Source organism: Dendrobates tinctorius, unplaced genomic scaffold, assembly GCF_039654945.1.
Source record: "Dendrobates tinctorius isolate UK_male_01 unplaced genomic scaffold, ASM3965494v1 ptg000070l, whole genome shotgun sequence".
Classification (NCBI taxonomy): domain Eukaryota; kingdom Metazoa; phylum Chordata; class Amphibia; order Anura; family Dendrobatidae; genus Dendrobates; species Dendrobates tinctorius.
In genome coordinates this window covers 57,410,096-57,432,489 of record NW_027361738.1, presented here as the reverse complement: position 1 = coordinate 57,432,489, position 22,394 = coordinate 57,410,096, and positions in this window count along the sequence as shown.

The window sequence follows — 22,394 nt, the reverse complement described above, 5'->3', positions numbered from 1 at the left end:
ACTCTGCAGAATGAGCACTACACCATCTATGTACAGACTTACGGTCATCTGAGATTAGTTTAACCTTAGCATAACCACAACCAATTGTACAGGTTCTGCATTGCGCTAATATCATGCACTCAATGGTTAACCGGTATTTTCGGGATCCCTTATCTACTCCACAGCATTTGCCATTATGTACATTAAGAGGAGAAGCACAGCCATTCAGAGACTGGGGAGGCCCCGAACATATGTTGACCTCTTAGCAGCAGAAGGATAGGATTACCTGATGGTGAGGCTTCCCAGTGAACAATAAAATGGGATCAGACACCTGGCAAAAAAAACAACCCATGGAATGATAACTTGTTTATAGGTAAATGTTTGGGGAGGAAGGTTCCTGGGGCATTTCTTTAAAATGAAGCTGATAATTATTTTTCTCTTTTAACATAATCACTGCAGATTGCAAAACGCTGGATAAATTTGAGCTGATTTACAAACTGTGAATGTACAATAATTAATGTGGAAAGGAAAGTAGACACATAGAGTTACCCCTCCTGAAAGCTGTAAAACATGAGCAGTGAGCACACATTCAATGAGAATCAAATTCAAGTTCAATTTTAGGAAATTCGCTTGTCCCTGTGAATTAAAAAAAAATTGTGATTTGATTTTGTATCAGTCACAGAAAGCTCACATGACCTCAGGCTCAACTTCCCCATAATGCCTTGCAGTTATCTCTTCACATGATATAGTGCAGCCAATCAGAAGAAACTATCATAGCCTGTATAAAAGCTGAAGCAGGGAATGTACAAAGTACAACCACAGCATAGAAGAAGATAGAAGTAAAGTCTACGAATAATACAGAAATTTAATTGATAGGAGCATAGAGAAACAGGAAAGGTACCGGCAGCAAAAATGTGAATTTTTTTTTGCACATATATTAAAGTAGTAAAATTTTATATCTGTACATACCACACCAATACAGCACCAGTACAGCACCCTAGCACAGCAACTCTCATCAGAGTCTCCGGCTCAATGCTACGACCAGCGAGACCCGGTGGCTCTGATGTGAGTTGTTCTCACTACTCGGTGCCTGTGAATAGCATTACTTTACTGCTATTCTGACATCATTGAATGCTAACTACATCGGAGGAGCTTTGTGGGAACATTTTGATAAATTGGTGAACCAGGTATACCAGCCTGCAGTCACCCCAAAATTGGAGAATCACATTAGATGCACCAATTCTGATGCTTTGCCCGACTCTTCCCAAATGCCCTGGTGCATTAGCAATTGGGGTAATAGTATGTGGGGTAGATGTCAGCTGTGTAATGTCAGCTGACATCAAGCTCAGGGGTTAGTAATGGAGAGGCGTCTAATCATACACCTCCGTTACTAAACGAGTAAGTAAAAAAAGAAAACAATACACCACATTTAAAAAAAAATATACTGGGAATGTCTGACGATCAGTGAATCCTTCAATTACTTCAGATCAGCATGACGTTTTTTATTTTTATTAATAAATTGATGAGGCAGGGAGTCGGGGAGGTTTTTATTGTTTAAAGTTAGATAGACGCCTCTCCTTTACTAACCCATTACTAACCCCTTGGCTTGACGCCACCTGACATTACACAACTGACATCAACCCCCAAAAATATTACCCCAATTGTCAACAGACCAGGGCAACCGGGAAGAACGAGGCAAAGTGCCATAATTGGCGCGTCTAATTTTATACGCCCCCACAGACTTGTAAGAGTGCGCGTGATCCGATCGTCAGATGCACCCGCACCATGAGAAAAAGAATTCGCAGATTTGCGCTGCCCTATAGTATAACATTGAACCGAGCGCTATCCGATAAAACATCATAGCACACACTCGGCTGTGTTATATGGCCATCTGACTGCGCGCTAAAAGAAATAATATTAAAATAATAAATAAACAAATAATTAGAAATAAAAATATTAAATACATTGCATACTATTTCTAATAAAAAAGAAAGATATAGATAGATAGATAATAGATAGAAGATAGATGATAGATAGAAGAGATAGGTAGATATTAGATAGATATTAGATAGATGAATAGATAGAAGAGCTAGATATTAGAGATAGATAGATAGACTTTTAGATAGATGATAGATAGATAGATAATAGATAGATAGATAGGATAAATACAGTAGATACTGTAGATTTATAGATAGATAAATGGATAAATAGATTTTAAAACCTGGAAAGTAATGGAAATGTTCTACATTCTTTATTTTTCCTTTCTTCTCCCTTTCCTTCCCCACTTTACTGTAATGTTCCTTTGAGGCCACCAATGCTCCTGGAAATTATCCCGATACTAAATAATAAATACTGGCAGCAGACGATCACACAACCTCTGTGAGTATGAAATAATAACCAGAACCGAAGGATAATAAAACTTTATTTTGTCCCAATGTGAGCTCTGCACAGCAAGACACCAATCATTAGAGCTGAGGAAGACGGACTTCTGCTGCGCGGTGACAGTAATAAGGAGTGTCGCTGCGCTCCACCGTGCAGTCATTATACATGCCAGTGCAGTCTCGCTATAAGATGTAAAACTTAGTGATATAAAGGGATCTGTTTCTTGAAAAGTGAAGGTGTTTTTTCCAGTTATTGGTGTTTCTTTCGAGTTCACACTTGGAGCGTCTCGCTTTCTATGAATGTTTGTGAAGTCGGCAGAGGCCATTTTTTCCCCCCCGCTCCATTTTTCCTCCGGGGAATTTCTAAATCACTAAGACTCTTTCTATCAGTATAAAATGTTCTGTTCTGCTCTGTTCAAAGAGATCTGAGAATGTTTTTCATGAAGGACATTGGAAGGTCTTGATCACAGCCTGAGGAGATATTTTGGAAATGGTGACAAGAGAATGAACAACTCAGTTAATTAGGAATCCAAAAAAAAGGCAAAACAAAACAAAGCTCTAAGTTCCGACCCTATGGTCTCATTGAAAAGACGTAATACACCCTGGACTCCTGTATACCTTGTATCCTCGTCTCCTATTGTCTAAATCCATGGGCTCACATTCTCTTTAAAGGAGGGATTCATTAGGAAATAAGGCAACTGCCCTTGGGAATGGATTAAGAAGGATGTGTGTTATTTATACTTTGGGGTTAATCTTGGGTCACAGGTTGGACAGAATTGAAAAAAAAGCTGTGAAAAGTGAAAAAGTTAAATGTCAAAATAATGTCAGAACTTGTAAATAGCAAGTAATAGAGAATAAATTACCTTAGTGTGAAATACTGCCATGAAGTAGGTACTTGCCTAAGTATTCATTTCATGGAATCATGGCATTATTACAGTAGTTGATATTTAATTGGGCTTAAATGAGCAATTTCAATCATACAAATATATACTAAAGTTGTTCAGAACTAAGATATTCAAAACCCAATCTTAGGATAGGTCATCAATATCAGATTGGTGGGGGTCCGATGCTCAGCACCCCCCAGGTCCACAGTGTATGGAGTTGTGCTGTGGCCATTCTTGGGTATTGCTGTTCCGGTCCATTGGAAGGTAACGTGATCTGATCTGGAATAGCCCACAATGGCCACTGCACAGTTTATTTAGCTATAAGGTTCTGGCTCGGTACTTTTTATACTTCTCACGGGCCGTAGAACTTAGGAGCAGCTGATTGTCAAGGGGCTGTGAGTGGGGCCCCTTCTACTGGCCTGATATTGATAGCCTATTCCAAGTATAGGTCATCAGCATCTAAAGCCTCCCGTAGACACTAGACAGCTGTTGGCAGGACAACCATTGGGCTCACAGCTATCTCTTCCTCATACAGAAGAGCGCTTGGCTTGGCTGAGTTCTGTGTTCTCTGTAAGAGTGCTGCTGCCAAAAGGAGGCTTAATTCTCAGAAATCTGACATATCGGGGCCTTTTCTTCCCAACATCGCAAGAAAATAAAGTAATTTTAATAAATAGTTATATCTCTTCCAAAATACTTTCTATATCAGTTCCTTACAGTTTTTAAGGTCTCTGTTTGCTGTTAGTGAAACGGGAATATTTCTAGTGCACAAAAATCTTTCCTAGTTATGTGATGGACATACACATTATATCACAAAAGTGAGTACACCCCTCACATTTTTGTAAATATTTTATTATATCTTTCCTTGGGACAACACTGAAAATATGACACTTTGGTACAATGTACAGTGTACAGCTTGCATAACAGTGTAAATTTGCTGTGCCCTCTAAATAACTCAACACATAGCCATTATTGTCTAAACCGCTGGCAAAAAAGTGAGTACACCCCTAAGTGAAAGTGGCATAATTGTGACCGATTCATAATTTTCCCTCCCCAGTGTCATGTGTCTCACTAGTATTACACGATCATAAGTGTGGTAAATTTGGTGTTATCGCTCTCGCACTTTCTCATACTGGACACTGGAAGTTCAACATGGCTCCTCATGGCAAAGAACTCTCTGGCTGTGGCTATAAGAAGATTGCCAACACCCAGAAACTGAGCTGCAGCATGGTGACCAAGACTATACTGTGGATTACCAAGACTGGTTTCAATCAGAACAGGCCTCGTCATGGTTGACCAAAGGAGTTGAGTGCATGTGCTCTGCGTCATATCCAGAGGTTGTCTTTTCAAAATAGAAGTATGAGTGTTGCCAGCATTGCTACAGAGTTTATAGGGGTGGGGGGTCTGCCTGTCAGTACTCAGACCATACGCCACACACTGCATAAAATTGGTGTGCATGGCTGTTGTCCCAGAAGGAAGCCTCTTCTATAGCTGAGGCACAAGAAGGCCTGCAAACAGTTTGCTGAAGACAAGCAGACTAAGGACATGGATTACTGGAACCATGTCCTGTGGTCTGATGAGACCATGATAAACTTATTTGGTTCAGATGGTGTCAAGAGTGTGTGTTGGCAACCAGGTGAGGAGTGCAAAGACAAGTGTGTGTTCCCTACAGTCAAGCATGGTGGTGGGAGTGTCATGGTTTGGGGCTGCATAAGTGCTGCTGGCTGTGGGACCTACAGTTCATTAAGGGAACCATGAATATCAACATGTACTGTGACATTCTGAAACAGAGCATGATCTTCTCCCTTCAGAAATTGGGCCAGGGCAGCATTCCAACATGATAGCAAACCTAAACACACCTCCAAGACGATCACTACCTTGCTAAATAAACTGAGGGTAAAGGTGCTGGACTGGCTAAGCATGACTCCAGACCTACGTGTGTAGATAGGAGCAAAACCGGCATGAACATCAACTATTACTATATAAATTACCTGTACAGTCAAATGAATCTGCACCTGTATGTAAAAAGGACGGAGTGCTCACCGAGAAAAACAGATGAAAATAGTAAATGAAAAGAAGTGAAGGTGGCGCCCACCTGAGTTCAGGAACCATTGAAATGCAATCAGCGCCAAATGTCAGTCGTCTATTCATCCTGCCCGCCACATTTCTCCCCAGCCCCATGTTTTTCACAAATGAAATAAAAGTCATTTAATAGGAACAGTGAATGTCACTTTTTTTTTCTCCTTTTCATGAATCATAGATGTCCATAAATTAAGCTATGTGTAATAATGAGAAATGACACAGGAAAAAAGTATTTGACACAAGAAGAAAGAGGAGCAAAAAGCCATGGAAAGTCCTGACACCAGATGAAATCTATCAGTAATTAGAAAGTAATCCTGACACTTAGTGAAAAATAATATCAGCTGGTTTAACTGATGTGAAAGAGAAAAAAATGATTGCCCATAGACAATATAAAATAAAAGTCTTTATTTCATCCAATTAAAACATAGGATATCCATGGCGTAGGATTAAAATCATGTTCCCTCTGACACGTTTCTGACCGAAGCCCTTAGTCATAGAGTACATCAAATAACACCGGAAAATCTATTTAAAGTTTGCACCTCAAGTGATGTACCAGGAAATGTACAAGGAATCTGACCCCCTTAGACTAGCATTTCTTCTGCTGTGATGCTATCAGTGTGTCAAGAGTGGGAGAAGAGGGTGGCATTGACAATCCAACACAATGGGCAGCACTTATTTTATAAGTGGTCATAAACTTGTAAATACAGTAACTCATGAAATAATAAAGATATATTAAAACCAAGCACACCATTGTTTTTCTTGTGAAATTCTCAATAAGTTTGATGTGTCACATGGCACTCTTCCCATTGAAAAAAATAAAGTAATAAAGTTAGATCCAAAATAGCTGACTTCAAAATGGCCGCCATGGTCACCACCCATCTTGAAAAGTTTCCCCCCTCCCATATACTAATGTGCCACAAACAGGAAGTTGATATCACCAACTATTCCCATTTTATTTAGGTGTATCCATATAAATGTCCCATCCTGTATTACCTGTATGCCTATAATAATATCTTAAATTCGTCCAGGGGGTGACAGATTCCCTTTAAGTACTACACTGTGAAGACTCACCTTCATCTCCTCGGGTCCCAATACAGCCAAATGGCCCATGACATGGCCAAATCTGCCCTGTGACATAGACATTGGAGCTGCACATTTAGTAATCACACCCGGGCTCTGATGCTTAGAGTATTCAAAAACCCTTCTACCAAATATTAAGATGCCAGTAGTGAAAATATTAGAGTGGCCTCTCTTAAATATTTTGCACTTGGACCCAGGAGCTTGGAAGTATAACTTTGCGTAATGGTATTGGTGTTGGGTGAAAACATACCCCAATGACTTCGATTTTACAATGACAATGACTAAATACTCCCTATACCAGTTTCATACTTCCCTGCTTGACTGATTTGTATCACAAATCTATATAAGTCCTTCCAGAATGGGAGTTACATTAGATTTTTACAGAAAATCCCAATACCAAAGTACAGCTGTCAGTGGGCCTTTTATGCCTTTAAGTACTTCAACTTTATAAAAGTGGCTAGTTTATTGTAAATCTAAGTTACACATTATTAGAGCTAAGCCCTTGCAAAGTGAGTGGGCACAGGTATCATTATATTTAATGAAAAGCAATACGATCCCCAGGATACCAGAAATAACATTTTTATGTAACCTAAGAAGTATATGTCTTATTATAATAGCATTCTTAGCACAAAATTGAGGGTCTCTCGAAATGCGTACAGAGGTTAGCTTATGCCTCTGGAAACAATGTAGATTTCAGCATGAGGTACTTGCTAAGTAGACTATTTATGTGTTTTTCCCTAAATTACTTCTAGTAAACATGATTAGGTTTTGTATTTCTTTATTAGCCTGTTGTGTATTATCTCTAGATGATTGTTTTATATCCTTAAGGTATTTAATCATCATTTGTTTCTTGCACAAATAAAGCTAGTAGTCTGTTGGAAACAAAGACTAATTTAAAATATTTTCTCTTAGTTTCCACATCATTTTTTTCCTTATTGAAAGGTCCTCTATTACTAGGATATACCCCTTTAAATGCCAACAGATAGAGTTGAAATAGTGGTTGCATTTACAGATACTAAACGCCAAGTCTTGCCAATAGGTCAGTCAATCTGCTATTAGCACTAGAGAACTCATGGCAGTATTTTTGCACAATTAGGCTGGTTTCACATTAGCGTTTGGAGGCACAGCGGATGCTCGCCGTGAAGCTCCGCCCCCTGCCACGCCTACTCCGGTCAGCTCCGCCTATGGGCGCATGCCGCTGCATGCGGCCTGCGTACCCTATCTTTAGCATTGGGTACGCAGGCCGTGCGTAGGTATGCTTTTGCCGCCGCATGCGTCCTTTTGACGGTGCGGAGATCGCACCAAAATGCAACACGTTGCATTTGGCGCAGGTCGACGCACATGTGTCAACATGTCAGGTTATATCTATACTGAATATCTAAAGAGAACATTAGGCATAATGGTTAAGAGCCAAAATACTTATTTGTTTAAATATTTAATGTGCTGTACTTTTTTTTTAGGTTGCGCCATAACTCTGTTACAGGTTCAATGGTCAGTACTGTAAGGCCATGGACTTTGTTAATTGTTTTTATATTGCTTTGTTTGGCATGTTTTGTACAATAAAATTTCAATTATTTTCTAGAGATCCCTGTTTTTGCATATCTTTTCTTTTTATGCTGTAAGCAATGGCACCACATGGAAGAGAAATGTCACAAAACCTGAGAAAGAAAATAACTTTTTTAAACAAAAAAGGTGAAGGCTACAAGAAGATCAGAAAAGCCTCTAAAGACCCGTTTACATGGGCCAATAACTGATGAACATGCGTTCATAAGAACGATAATAAGACCATAAAAACATGCTACCCAGCGATCACTTGCTAAATGAGCAAAACTCTTCTTTATGAAATGATCAGCTTCTGGCATTAAAGCATAACATCATATTAACCATTGTTTTTTCCCCCCGCCTAGTTTTTGGCAGCCCTTGTGACTAGGCCAGTAAATGAGCCTGAAGCCGCATAATTTGATTGGACTACGCTCACCCATACAAGTTTATTTTATGGGTGCGTGTGAAACATCGAACTGCACTCGGATGTCATCTCAGCACAGTACGATTACTGCACGGATAGAGACAATGGAAAAATTAAGTTCTCCGTCTTCTCCACACCTCTGCATGCGACTTGCTTGCGACGGGTCCGACTTGCAGTGGGAGTATTGCAAGGAAGAGTGGGCAAAGATTGCCAATTTTAGATGTGCCATCCTAATAGATTCCTACCTTAAAACACTGAATGCGGTCATAAATTCAAAGGGTATTTATATTTAAGCAAAGTATTATGGTAGATTAATGGTGTGCATATTTAACCCCTTTCTGACATCAGACATACTATCCCATCCATGGGACCCGGGCCCCTATGCCCATGGACGGGATAGTACGTCTAGCGCAATCAGCGGCGCCCACGTGGTGAGCGCCGCTAATCGCGGCCGGGTGTCAGCTAATTATCACAGCTGACACCCAGCACAATGTGTCAGGGGCGGTCACGGACCGCCCCCGACACGTTAACCCCTTGCACACCGCGATCAAACAAAACCGGGTGTTAAAGGGAAGCATCGGCAGGGAGGGGGCTCCCTCCGTGCTTGCTTGAGACCCCACGGCAGCGCAATGTGCAGCGCTGCTTTGGGGGGCTCCTTCCCTGCAGGCCTCCGAATCCAATATGGCGACGGGGGCCTTCGGGGGCCTGCAGGAAGCCGGCTTCCTCAGTGCCTGCAAAGCGCAGGCATGAGGAAGTCTGCAGCAGTGCCTGTGACAGATCGCTGATCTGTCACAGTGATCTGTGATGTGACAGATCAGCGATCTGTCACAGGACAGTGATGTCCCACCTGGGACTATGTAATAAAATAAAAAAAAAAAGTGTTAAAATAATTTAAAAAAAATTGCCAAATAAATTAGAAAAAAAAAAAATTCCCCCAATAAATCCATTTTTTGGAAATAAAAAAAAACATATATTAGGTATTGCCGCGTCCGTAACGACCTGCCCTATAAACCTGTTTCATTAGTTAACCCCTTTAGCGAACCCCTTAAAAAATAAAAATAAAAAGCAAAGCAAAAAATAATGATTTATTATCATACCGCCAAACAAAAAGTGCAATAACGCGCGATCAAAAAGACACATATAAATTTCCATGGTACCGCTGAAAACGTCATCTTGTCCCGCAAAAAACGAGCTGCCACACAGCATCATAAGCGAAAAAAATATAAAAGTTATAGCTCGCAGAATAAAGTGATGCAAAAATAATTATTTTTTATATAAAATAGTTTTCATTGCATAAAACCGACAAAACATAAAAAAAGACCTAAATGAGGTATCGCTGTAACCGTACTGACCCGAAGAATAAAACCGCTTTATCAATTTTACTGCACGCGGAACGGTGTAAACGCACCCCCCAAAAGAAATTCATGAAACGCTGGTTTTTGTTCATTCTGTGTCCCAAAATCGGAATAAAAAGCGATCAAAAAATGTCATGTGCCCGAAAATGGAACCAATAAAAACGTCAACTCGTCCCGCAAAAAATAAGACCTCACATGACTCGGTGGGTCAAAATACAGAAAAATTATAGCTCTCAATATGTGGTGATGCAAAAACTATTTTTACAATAAAAAACGTCTTTTAGCATATGACAGCTGCCAAACATAAAAACCCGCCATAAATAGTAAATCAAACCCCCCTTATCACCCCCTTAGTTAGGGAAAAATTATAAAATTAAAAGAAAATGTATTTATTTCCATTTTCCCATTAGGGCTGGGGTTAGGGCTAGGGCTAAGGTTAGGGCCAGGGCTAGGGTTAGGGCTAGGGTTAGGGCTAGGGTTAGGGCTGCGATTAGGGTTAGGGGTGTGTTGGGGTTCGGGTTGGAGTTAGAATTGGGGGTTTCCACTCTTGGGCACATCAGGTGCTCTCCAAATGCAACATGGCATCTGATCTCAATTCCAGCCAATTCTGAGTTGAAAAAGTCAAATGGTGCTCCTTCCCTTCCAAGCTCTGCCATGCGCCCAAACAGTGTTTTACCCCCACATGTAGGGTATCAGCCTACTCAGGACAAATTGCAAAACAACTTTTGGGGTCCAATTTCTCCTGTTACCCTTAGGAAAATAAAAAATTGGGGGCAAAAATATCATTTTTGTGGAAAAAAAATGATTTTTTTATTTTCACGCCCAGGCGTTATAAACTTCTGTGAAGCACTTGGGGGTTCAAAGTGCTCACCACACATCTAGATAAGTTCCGTGGGGGGTCAAGTGTCCAAAACGGGGTCACTTGTGGGGAGTTTCATTAGTTTAGGTAAATCAGGGGCTCTCCAAACGCACATGACACCCACAGACCATTCCATCAAAGTCTGCATTCCAAAACGTCACTACTTCCCTTCCGAGCCCTGACGTGTGCCCATACAATAGTTTTCTCCCACATATTGGGTATCAGTGTACTCAGGACAAATTGGACAACAACTTTTGGGGTCCAATTTCTCCTGTTACCCTTGGGAAAATAAAAAAATTGGGGACTAATTGATCATGTTTGTGGAAAAAATACGATTTTTTTATTTTCATGCCCGGGCATTATAAACTTCTGTGAAGCCCTTGGGGGTTAAATGTGCTCACCACACATCTAGATAAGTTCCTTAGGGGGTCTAGTTTCCAAAATGGGGTCACTTGTGGGGGGTTTCCACTGTTTAGGTACATTAGGGGCTCTCCAAAGGCAACATGACACCTGCCGACCATTCCATCAGAGTCTGCATACCAAAACGTCACTACTTCCCTTCCGAGCACCGACATGTGCCCATACAGTAGTTTTCTCCCACATATGGGGTATCAGCATACTCTGGACAAATTGGATAACAACTTTTGGGGTCCAATTTCTCCTTGTACCCTAGGGAAAATAAAAAAAAATTGGTGACTAAAAGATCATGTTTGTGGAAAAAATACGAATTTTTTATTTTCACGCCCGGGCGCTATAAACTTCTGTGAAGCACTGGAGGGGTCAAAGTGCTCACCACACATCTAGATAAGATCCTTGGGGGGTCTAGTTTCCAAAGTAGTGTCATTTGTGGGGGGTTTCCACTGTTTTGGTACATCAGGGGCTTTCCAAACGCGACATGGTGTCAGATCTCAATTCCAGACAAAAACGTCAAATGGCGCTGCTTCCCTTCTGAGCTCTGCCATGCGCCCAAATAGTGGTTTACCCCCACATGTGGGGTATCAGCGTACTCAGGACAAATTGCACAATAACTTTTAGGGTCATGTTACCCTTGGGAAAATAAAAATTGGGGGTGAAAAGATCATTTTTGTGGAAAAAATATGATTTTTTAATTGTACCGCTGTACGTTATAAACTTCTGTGAAGCCCTTGTAGGTTCAAAGTTCTCACCACATATCTAGATAACTTCCTTGGGGGGTCTAGTTTCCAAAATGGGTTCACTTGTGGGGGGTTTCCACTGTTTAGGTACATCAGGGGCTCTCCAAACGTGACATGGCGTCCGATCTGAATTCCAGCCAATTTTGCATTGAAAAAGTCAAACGGCGCTCCTTCCCTTCTGAGCTCTGCCATGCGTCGAAACAGTGGTTCCCCCCACATATCAGGTATCAGCGTACTCAGGACAAATTGCACAATAACTTTTGCAGTCCAATTTCTCCTGGTACCCTTGGTAAAATAAAAAAAATTGAACCTGAAGTATTTTTTTTGTGAAAAAAAGTTAGATGTTCTTTTTTTTTTTAAATATTAAAAAAATTCCTGTGACGCACCTAAAGGGTTAATAAACTTCTTGAATGTGGTTTTGAGCACCTTAAGGGGTGCAGTTATTAGAATGGTGTCACTTTTGGGTATTTTCTATCATATAGACCCCTCAAAGTGGCTTCAAATGTGATGTGGTCCGTAAAAATAAAATGGTGTTGCAAAAATGAGAAATCGCTGGTTAATTTTTAACCCTTATAACTTCCTAACAAAAAAAAATTTTGGTTCCAAAATTGTGCTGATGTAAAGTAAATATGTGGGAAATGTTACTTATCAAGTTTTTTGTGTGCCGTATCTCTGTGATTTAAGGGCATAAAAATTCAAAGTTGGAAAATTGCGAAATTTTCAAAATTTTTGCCAAATTTCCAGTTTTTTCACAAATAAACGCAAGTTATTTTAATGAAATTTTACCACTAACATGAAGTACAATATGTCACGAGAAAACAGTGTCAGAATCACCGGGATCCATAGAAGCGTTCCAGAGTTATGACCTCATAAAGGGACAGTGGTCAGAATTGTAAAAATTGGCCTGGTCATGAACGTGCAAACCACCCTTGGGGGTGAAGGGGTTAAGCAACTGCAATATTTTAGTTCTCTATTTTTATTTTTCCACCCAAAAAGATATCAGTTTATTTTACAATTGAAGTGTATAGATTATGGGTGACATTAATGGTAGAATAATTCCTGAAATGATTCTTCTTAGCATAATTTTTAAACTTGGCATTTTAACATGGGTGTGTAGACTTTTTAAATCCACTGTATATAATCCCCTTTAATAACAACTGACTGCGCAAGTCTGGCCACATTACATTACATGTTCATCATTCAAATTAGCGACCATCTGCCTAATGCATGGACCTGTCCGGCCAGTTTGCCAGAATGGGAGCCATGGTTAAAGCTTGGACACACGAATGTATTTTCGATCTGTTAAAAATAGATATTGTGCTTGGAATCAAAGTTATGGAGATTAAAGATTTTTTTCAGTGACCAATTTGGTGTGTGAAAAAAAAAATCGCTGTATGCACGACTTTCCTCCTTAAATCAGACAAAACTCACCCATCAAATTCTATGGGGGCGAGTAATTAATTGGAGACCACAGAATAGCATCTGTTTTTTATGAGCACATTGCAGTTCTGTAACACGGGAAAATGTAAATGGTCTTGCTAATGATTAACCCCTTCACGACCAGAGGTATTTCCGTTTTTTTGCGTTTTCGTTTTTTGCTCCTCTTCTTCCCAGAGCCATAACTTTTTTTTACTTTTTTTCTGCCAATATGGCCGTGTGAGGGCTCATTTGTTGCGGGACAAGTTGTACTTTTGAACAACACCATTGGCTCTATATGTCAGCTGACATGTGCCTGGAAAGGTGCATGCTCCGGCACCAAACAGGGGGAGTTTAACATCGGCGTACCATTTACGCCTGATGTCGAAAAGGGGTTAATAGTGGCTGCTGTAAAATATTGGATTGTATAAGGAGCACCCTTATACAGGGTGTGGACTCCCGCTGTAATTTGTCAATGCGGGAGCCCACACATTTTTTAACAATGAATTAACCCCTTAAATTAACACCTACACCTCCCAAATTTTACACATCAACCCTCATCTAATTACTAATGAAAGTCATACAAAACAAAACATGAAATGAAATGGTTTACTGTATGTAAACCATGTGTCATTTCATGTCGGGTTGGGGGATGATTTGACAAAAGCCGGCAATTGAATTAGCGGCTATTCTGCTATGTCAGAACTCTGTGAAATATATATATATATATATGTCTCAATGACATGTATATATATATATATATGTATTCTATGTGTCTATATCTATTCTTTAGTTTGTGTTATAAAACCTGTCAGTGTGATTTTACTGTATCGTGCACTGAACTGCCGGCTTTTCTAAAGGACACCGGGAGCGTATTTCTTGCAAGTCACATGTGTGGTCCGTGTGTAATCCGTATTTTTAGCGCACCCATAGACTTGCATTGGCGTACTACGGGCGTAGTACGCTGACAATCGCAGCATGCTGCGATTGGCACGGACCGTAGAATACGGACGAGAAATATACGGCTGTTGGGAGCTGCCCCATAGAGAATCATTGGTCCGTGTGTAATGCGTGCTTTTAACACCTCTCACTCGTCCGTATTCCTCTCTAGTGTGACCCCGGCCTTACTCAAACATGCAAACTTGTTGTATCCTTGACTTTCGAGGGTGGACCGCGTGCCCATTATACCCTATGGAGCTGTTCACATTTCAGTTTTTTTTTTTCTCTCCGACTGGTTGTCTGCAAAAAGCACCCCCCTCCCCAAAAGAAACAACACAAAGATGTCCATTTTTTGCCTGTTTTCTGATGAAAGTTGCCCATTCATTTAAAGAACAATCTACACAGTACTTGTGTCAAACAAGTGGTGTCCAATTTTTTACTGTTTATTAGGTACAAGAATTTTATTTTTTTTTTCTGCAACACTGATGATGGACCAAAAATGGATGAAAATTGGATTTAGCACATTAATTAAAAACATCTATATATAAATACCAGTAATGTACCAGCATGTACCCATGCGACTCACCAATCAAATGCAAAACAAGGAGAAAACTGAGTCTAAAAAATGCCAAGAAAAATGCCAAAGTTTATTATTTCACATAAATAATTCAAAAAAAGAGAATTACAAAAGAATGTATTCAATTTTATACTATTATTATTATTATTATTATTATTATTATTTATTGTTATAGCGCCATTTATTCCATGGCGCTTTACATGTGAGGGGGGTATACATAAAAACAAGTACAATAATCTTAAACAATACAAGTCATAACTGGTACAGGAGGAGAGAGGACCCTGCCCGCGAGGGCTCACAATCTTCAAGGGATGGGTGATAATACAGTAGGCGAGGGTAGAGCTGGTCGTGCAGCGGTTTGGTCGATCGGTGGTTACTGCAGGTTATAGGCTTGTCGGAAGAGGTGGGTCTTCAGGCTCTTTTTGAAGGTTTCGATGGTAGGTGAGAGTCTGATATGTTGTGGTAGAGAGTTCCAGAGTAGGGGTGATGCGCGAGAGAAATCTTGTATGCGATTGTGGGAAGAGGAGATAAGAGGGGAGTAGAGAAGGAGATCTTGTGAGGATCGGAGGTTGCGTGCAGGAAAGTACCGGGAGACGAGGTCACAGATGTATGGAGGAGACAAGTTGTGGATGGCTTTGTATGTCATGGTTAGGGTTTTGTAATGGAGTCTCTGGGCAATTGGGAGCCAGTGAAGGGATTGACAGAGGGGAGAAGCTGGGGAATAGCGGGGGGACAGGTGGATTAGTCGGGCAGCAGAGTTTAGAATAGATTGGAGGGGTGCGAGAGTGTTTGAGGGGAGGCCGCAGAGCATGAGGTTGCAGTAGTCAAGGCGAGAGATGATGAGGGCATGGACTAGGGTTTTTGCAGATTCTTGGGTGAGGAATGAACGAATGCGTGAAATATTTTTGAGTTGAAGTCGGCAGGAAGTGGAAAGGGTTTGGATATGTGGTTTGAAGGAGAGATCAGCATCAAGGATTACTCCGAGGCAGCGAGCTTGTGGGACTGGGGAGAGTGGGCAGTCATTTACTGTAATTGATAGGTTCGTAGGGGGGGTCACGTGAGATGGGGGAAAGATGATGAATTCTGTTTTGTCCATGTTGAGTTTCAGATATCTAGTGGAGAAGAAGGATGAAATAGTGGACAGACATTGAGGGATTCTGGTTAGTAAGGAGGTGATATCTGGTCCAGAGATGTAGATCTGTGTGTCATCAGCATAAAGATGATACTGAAAGCCATGAGATTCTATGAGCTGTCCCAGGCCAAAGGTGTAAATAGAGAACAGCAGGGGCCCTAGGACTGAACCTTGTGGGACTCCGACAGATAGGGGGCGAGGTGAGGAGGTGGTGTGTGAGTGGGAGACGCTGAATGTCCGGTCTGTTAGGTATGATGAGATCCAGGAGAGGGCCAAGTCTGTGATGCCGAGGGATGAGAGGGTCTGTAATAATAGGGAATGGTCCACTGTGTCAAAGGCAGCCGACAGGTCCAGGAGGAGGAGGACAGAGTAGTGTCGCTTGCTCTTGGCAGTTAAGAGGTCATTGGTGACCTTAGTAAGGGCAGTTTCAGTGGAGTGGTGTGACCGGAAGCCAGATTGTAAGCGGTCGAAGAGGGAGCAAGAAGAGAGATGGGAGGACAGTTCAAGGTAGACGTGTTGTTCCAGTAGCTTGGAGGCGTATGGGAGAAGTGATATAGGGCGATAGCTAGATACAGAGGATGGGTCAAGAGAGGGCTTTTTGAGGATAGGTGTGATGGAGGCATGTTTAAAGCTTGAGGGGAAAACACCAGTTGTTAGTGATAGGTTGAAGAGATGGGTTAGGGTTGGGATGAAGACTGTGGTGAGGTTTGGGATGAAGTGGGATGGGATCGGGTCGAGTGCACAGGTGGTGAGATGTGATCTTGAGAGTAGAGTGGAGAGTCGATCTTCTGTAATGGTGGAGAAGTTGGTTTTGAAGGTGGAGGGCTGGGAAGTCGGGAGGAAGGGCTCTGGGGGTTGTTGACCAAAACTGTCCCTGATGTTATCAATTTTCTGCTTGAAAAATGAGGCAAAGTCTTCAGCTGAGATGAGTGGGGAGGGAGGAGGTGCTGGGGGGCGGAGGAGAGAATTGAAGGTGTTGAATAACTGTTTAGGGTTGTGAGACAGGGAGGATATGAGAGATGAGAAGTAGGTTTGTTTAGCTGTGGCGAGTGTGGTCTTGAAAGTAGTGAGGGACTGTTTGAATGCGATGAAATGCTCGTTGGAGTGGGATCTTTTCCATCTGCGCTCAGCAGCCCTGGAAGCTCGCCTCAGCTCTTTGGTCAGGCTGGTGTGCCAGGGCTGTCTGTTGATTTTGCGAGTTTTGGTATGTGTAAGTGGGGCAGCGGATTCCAAAGCTACAGCTATTGTGGTGTTATATAGAGCGGCAGCGTCATCCGCATTGTGTAAGGAACTTATATCTGTAAGAGGGAGGAGGGATTCGGAGAATGAGTGTAGGTCAAGGTGTTTAAGATTCCTGCGAGGGTGTGAAAGTTTGTGGGGTGGGGATTGTAGACATGGAGTGAAGAGGGAAGAGAATGTGAGCAGGTTGTGGTCAGAGAGAGGAAGAGGTGAGTTAGAGAGGTTAGATAGGGAGCAGAGGCGGGTGAAGATGAGGTCCAGTGTGTGGCCATCTTTGTGGGTGGCTGTAGAAGACCATTGAGTGAGGCCGAAGGAGGAAGTGAGAGATAGAAGTTTAGTGGCAGCTGAGAGGGAAGTGTCAATGGGGATGTTGAAGTCGCCCATGATGATAGTAGGGATGTCCGCGGAAAGGAAATGAAGTAACCAGGTGGTGAAGTGGTCAAAGAAGGTGGTGGCTGGCCCTGGGGGGCGGTAGATGACAGCCAGTTGGAGGTTGGAGGGGGAGTAGATGCGCACAGAGTGCACCTCAAAGGAAGGGAGGGTAACAGAGGGTGGCAGTGGGATTGGGGTGAAGGAGCAGGTATCTGACAGGAGAAAACCAACTCCTCCACCATGTTTGCTGCTGGGGCGGGGGGTGTGAGAAAGGTGGAAGCCGCCATACGAAAGTGCAGCAGGAGAGGCTGTGTCAGAAGGGGTGAGCCAGGTTTCGGTGATGGCGAGGAAGGAGAGTTTGGTAGTAACAAAAAGATCATGGATGTAGGAAAGCTTGTTGCAGACAGAGCGAGCGTTCCACAGAGCTCCTGTTAGTTATATATATATATGGTACATGGGTTCTACTTGAAAAAAAGTGATTAACTCCTTGGTGTAAATAAAGGCTGAAGAAAAGGTCAGGATTAATTGTAATTATGAAAACAGAAAGCAGAAGAGAAAAAAGGGGCTATATAATCCCATTACCAGATCTAATGACAAAGTTTGTCAAAAGTTTGTGTGCATAGATATTCTATATAGACATTAGATGCATAAAGGCAACATACATTCAGTGTAATGATCTCTAGTCCCTTCTGTTATGCATTGCTGTTATAAAGAGTGATTTTAGTAAAGTAAGGGATAATTTCCCATTTTTGGGTGCTTCGTCCTGCCTTGACTCTGGCCACGTACCCCAACACACGTTTCGCGTTAAATGTCGCTTCCTCAGGGGGAGTTAATAACTTTTTTCAGGATAGAGCCCATGTACCATATATATATATATATATATAAAAAAAATTTTGAATACATTCTTTTGTAATTCTCTTTTTTAATTATTTATTTATGTGTAACAATAAACTTTGGCATTTTTATTGCCATTTTTTGGACTCAGTTTTCTCCTTGTTTTTCATTAATTGAAAACAGTCTGATTTTTGTTTTGAGGGTAAAAAAAAAAATAAAAATAAAAAAAGAATAAACCTCTGAATGAGGCTATAGAGGGATGCGCAGCAGCAGTCTCCGCAACCATTGATGCCAGTCGCTGCAATCACTGTGTGCAGCCGTCCACTGCGTCTGCGGTCCCTGAGCGACGCAGACTATGGTGTAAATAAATAAGGTGAACGGAATCCTTTTAAACGCAATAAGAACTTGCACCAGTCAAGCAGCGGAGTGGTGTAACTTATGCCCCTATAATGCTGAGCTGACATCGCACATGATTCACAGGCAATGTTCTTATTGTATATCACAGCAAATCTGTCTTTAATGCACCAGAGGGGGCAATGAATCTTTATATACCTGTAAAAGTTCCCATGTCGTAAATTATCGCCAGTATGTTCCGGCTGTAAATGGCAAAATCTGATTAGTTAAATTAAGAGCATCTTTAAAGTGCTACATGATGTCATGAAAGCTCTTATGTCATCCCCGTCTTATGTGTCTTTCTGCCATCTGGCTAGGATTTACAAGCTTCTTTCCAATCTTCCAAGAGCCCGCGAGGCAGACTTCTCTTTCTTCTGTGTGTGTGCAATTTACCACTTTAATTATTTAAACATCTAGATTTTTCCTTATATTTATGCAATGATTAGAAAACATATTAAATTCCATCTTCTTTTCATTTCCATTTCCCTTAATTCTAGACTGTGAAGTAAATAGGACCCTTCTTAAATCGGACCTTACGTGGTGCAACGATCTATATAATTTTACAACAAATTGTGTTAGCAACTCCGTCCAATCACAATGGAGGCATGAGGCCGGTATTTAGAAATAGCGATCATTGGATTTCACAGTGCGAGCTACTGTTCATGGTGGTCAAATGTCTGCGGAAATCTAAATATATCACGACCATAGTCTGGTCTCTAGCGAAGATCTTAGAGGTTGAATTTAGACAGTGAATTTATGATTTTACTGTCACTAAAAAACGTTTTAAAAAATATAAATTTTTTTTTTAAAAAGTACAAGTCCATTTCACCCCCCTTTAATAATAAAGGCATTAAGAAAGAAAAAAAAAATACACATATGTGGTATTATTGCGTTCACAAAACTCAGATCTGTCAAAATATAAAAATAATTAACCCGATCAGTGAACAACGTAAACGGAAAAAAATGAAGAATGACAAATTTTTTTTTTTTGGTTGCTTCAATACCATAAAAAATGCTGTAACAAGTGATGAAAAATGTCATATCTATCCCAAAATGATGTAAATAAAAACGTCGTCTCACCCCACAAAAATAAGCCATCAACTCTAGCTCCATCGACTGAAAAATGAAAACGTTACCGGTCTCCAAAAATGCTGATAAAGTGTAGTGTTGGAAAAAATAGTCCTATTCTATAGAATCAGGTTTTGGCACAAAAAACGCATCAAAACATGATGCCTGCATTTGGTGTGTTTTTTCACCAACCCATTCAAGTCAATGGGTGAAAAAGGCTGCAAAAGCGCTGAAAGAAGTGACATGCTCTATGTCCAAAAAACATGCAGAGCCCAAAATACTGAGGGCAAAAAAAAAACAATGTGTGTGCATGAGATTTCTGAAATCTCATTTGCTTTGCCGGGACTTTAAAAAACAGCTGAAAATTAGCATTAAAAAAAGCAAAGCAAAAAAAAGCCTAGTGTGAACTTTGCCTAAAGTTTGGCTGAGCATGCATGTGTTCTCAATGAGGAGACGAGAAAGCTGCTGACATGCACGTCTGGTGGCAACTTAAATTTTAACTCTCTTCTTTCTCCTGGAACACATCTCTCCTCTGTCTTAGGCCGGTTTTACACGTCAGTGGCTTCGGTACGTGTAGTGACAGTTTTGTCACGTACCGGAGACACTGACACACGTAAACCTATTAACATGAACGGTTCTCTGCACGTCAGCGTGTTTTCATGGACATACGGCCCATGTGCAAAGCACGGAGACATGTCAGTGTTTGTGGGAGCGCACGGTCCGCAAAATGTGCTGAATATGTGCACACGGAGGACAGTTCACACTGTTCACGGACGGCCGCTGGGGAAGAAGCGCTACTGTAAACGCTGCTCCCTGGCGGCTGGTGCTGAACGCGGCTGTCATTCTTCTCTCCTGCTCTGCTGGCAACAGCGAGCAGGAGAAAATGAATAAATGAATGAAAACCCGATGTGGGGTGCCCCTCCGACTGTAAACTAATGGGGAATGAATGGAAGCAGCCGGCGCATGCTCATTAACTAGCAATGACGTCAAAGCTCATCACTGAGCCTGTGCACGCTGCTTCCATTCATTCCCCAGTAGTTTACAGTTGGGGTGGTCGCATTAGCATCGCTCCGGCTGTAAACTGATTAACCCCTTCAGATGGTTTTACGCCTTGGCACTTGACTGACTGCTGGACAGGTAATGTATATTGTTGGTTTATTATGTTTTTTTTTTTACAGAACAATGGCTTCAATATGGTATTAGGCGTATAATAAAGATTTTAAAACTGTGTAGTGTATTCTTTCATTACAATACTTTGTTCTTATTGTGTGTTTATTTAACCCTTGAATAACTCTAGGATTAGTAATGGATAGGTGTCTATTGACATCTCTCCATTAATAAGCCGGGCTTAATGTCACCTTACAATAGAAAGGTGATATTAACCCCTTATGACCCCACTTGCCACCGATACAAGGCAAGTGGGAAGAACCCGACAAAGCTCCAAAATAGGTGCATCTAATAGATGCGCCTTTTCTGGGCAGCTGGGGGCTTCTATTTTTAGGCTGGAGGGGGGCAATATCAGTGGCCCCTTACCAGCCTGAGAATAACAGCTCCCAGCTGTGAGTTTTGCAGGGTTGGTTTACAAACAGAAGGGACCCCACGTTGTTTTTTTTTTTCCATTCATTCTTTCCTGCTCGTACTGTTGCCGGCAGAGCAGGGAAGAATGAAAGCCGCTTCAGCACCACAAGCAGGGGAACAGCGCTTACTGTAGCGCTACTTCCCCTGTGGCGGTCCGTGTGGTCCTGATGCAGCACATGTGCGGCACACGGTTGCCACACAGATGTACCATGTATTCACATGGACACGGATAGCTCTGGTACAGTTTTTTCTGGTACCGGAATTATCTGGACGTGTGAGACTGCCCTTATGGATTCCTGCTTGCCAGGGAAAGTTCGGACCAGCTGTATGGGTGTGGTGCTGCGGCACTGATACTGGCCAGGTCCAGTGAGTTGGATAGCTTCAGAGCAATCTGTATAGCAAATAGCTTCCAAGCGTGCACTCATTTCCTAGGAAACTGATCACCTCTGATAGACTGCAAGGGTTTCCATTTTAATAATAGATAAATTGTAAAGTTGAATATTCTTACAAGTACTTTTCAATCTTATTCTTAGGCCGGGATCACACATGCGAGAAACTCAGACGAGTCTCACATCTCAATACCCGGCACTGCCACCGGCACTCGGGACCGGAGCGTGCGGCTGCATGTATTTCTATGCAGCAGCACGATCCGGTCCCGAGTGCCGGCAGCAGTGCCGGGTGTAAAGAAGCGAGACTCGTCCGAGTTTCTTGCTTGTTTGATCCCGGCCGTACTCATTTATGATCATGAGAAAATGGGGCGCCCTCGCTTCACCCAGGGCCGTAGGGTACTCGGTACCGGGCCGGTGTCAGGGGAGATGTGTCACAGCAGCGGTGACCCGGTCCGTGGCCCTGGGTGCCCAATATCAATGGCGGATGATGTTTGTAATGTAGTTTATATGGAAAGTTCGTGATGCCACCTGTAGTGTTTGGCAAGTGAGGTGTTAGCCAACGCTGCGTGCAGATCCTCTGGGGCTGATGGTGTGTTGCAGCTTAGATGGTGTAGCTCCCCACAGGTGAAGCTGTGGCCCCAGGGCAGTGTAGGTGCAATGGATGAGGGGAGGCGCAGAAGGGTATAGATGCTGGTGCCCAGATGTAGCGGTGCTGAAGGT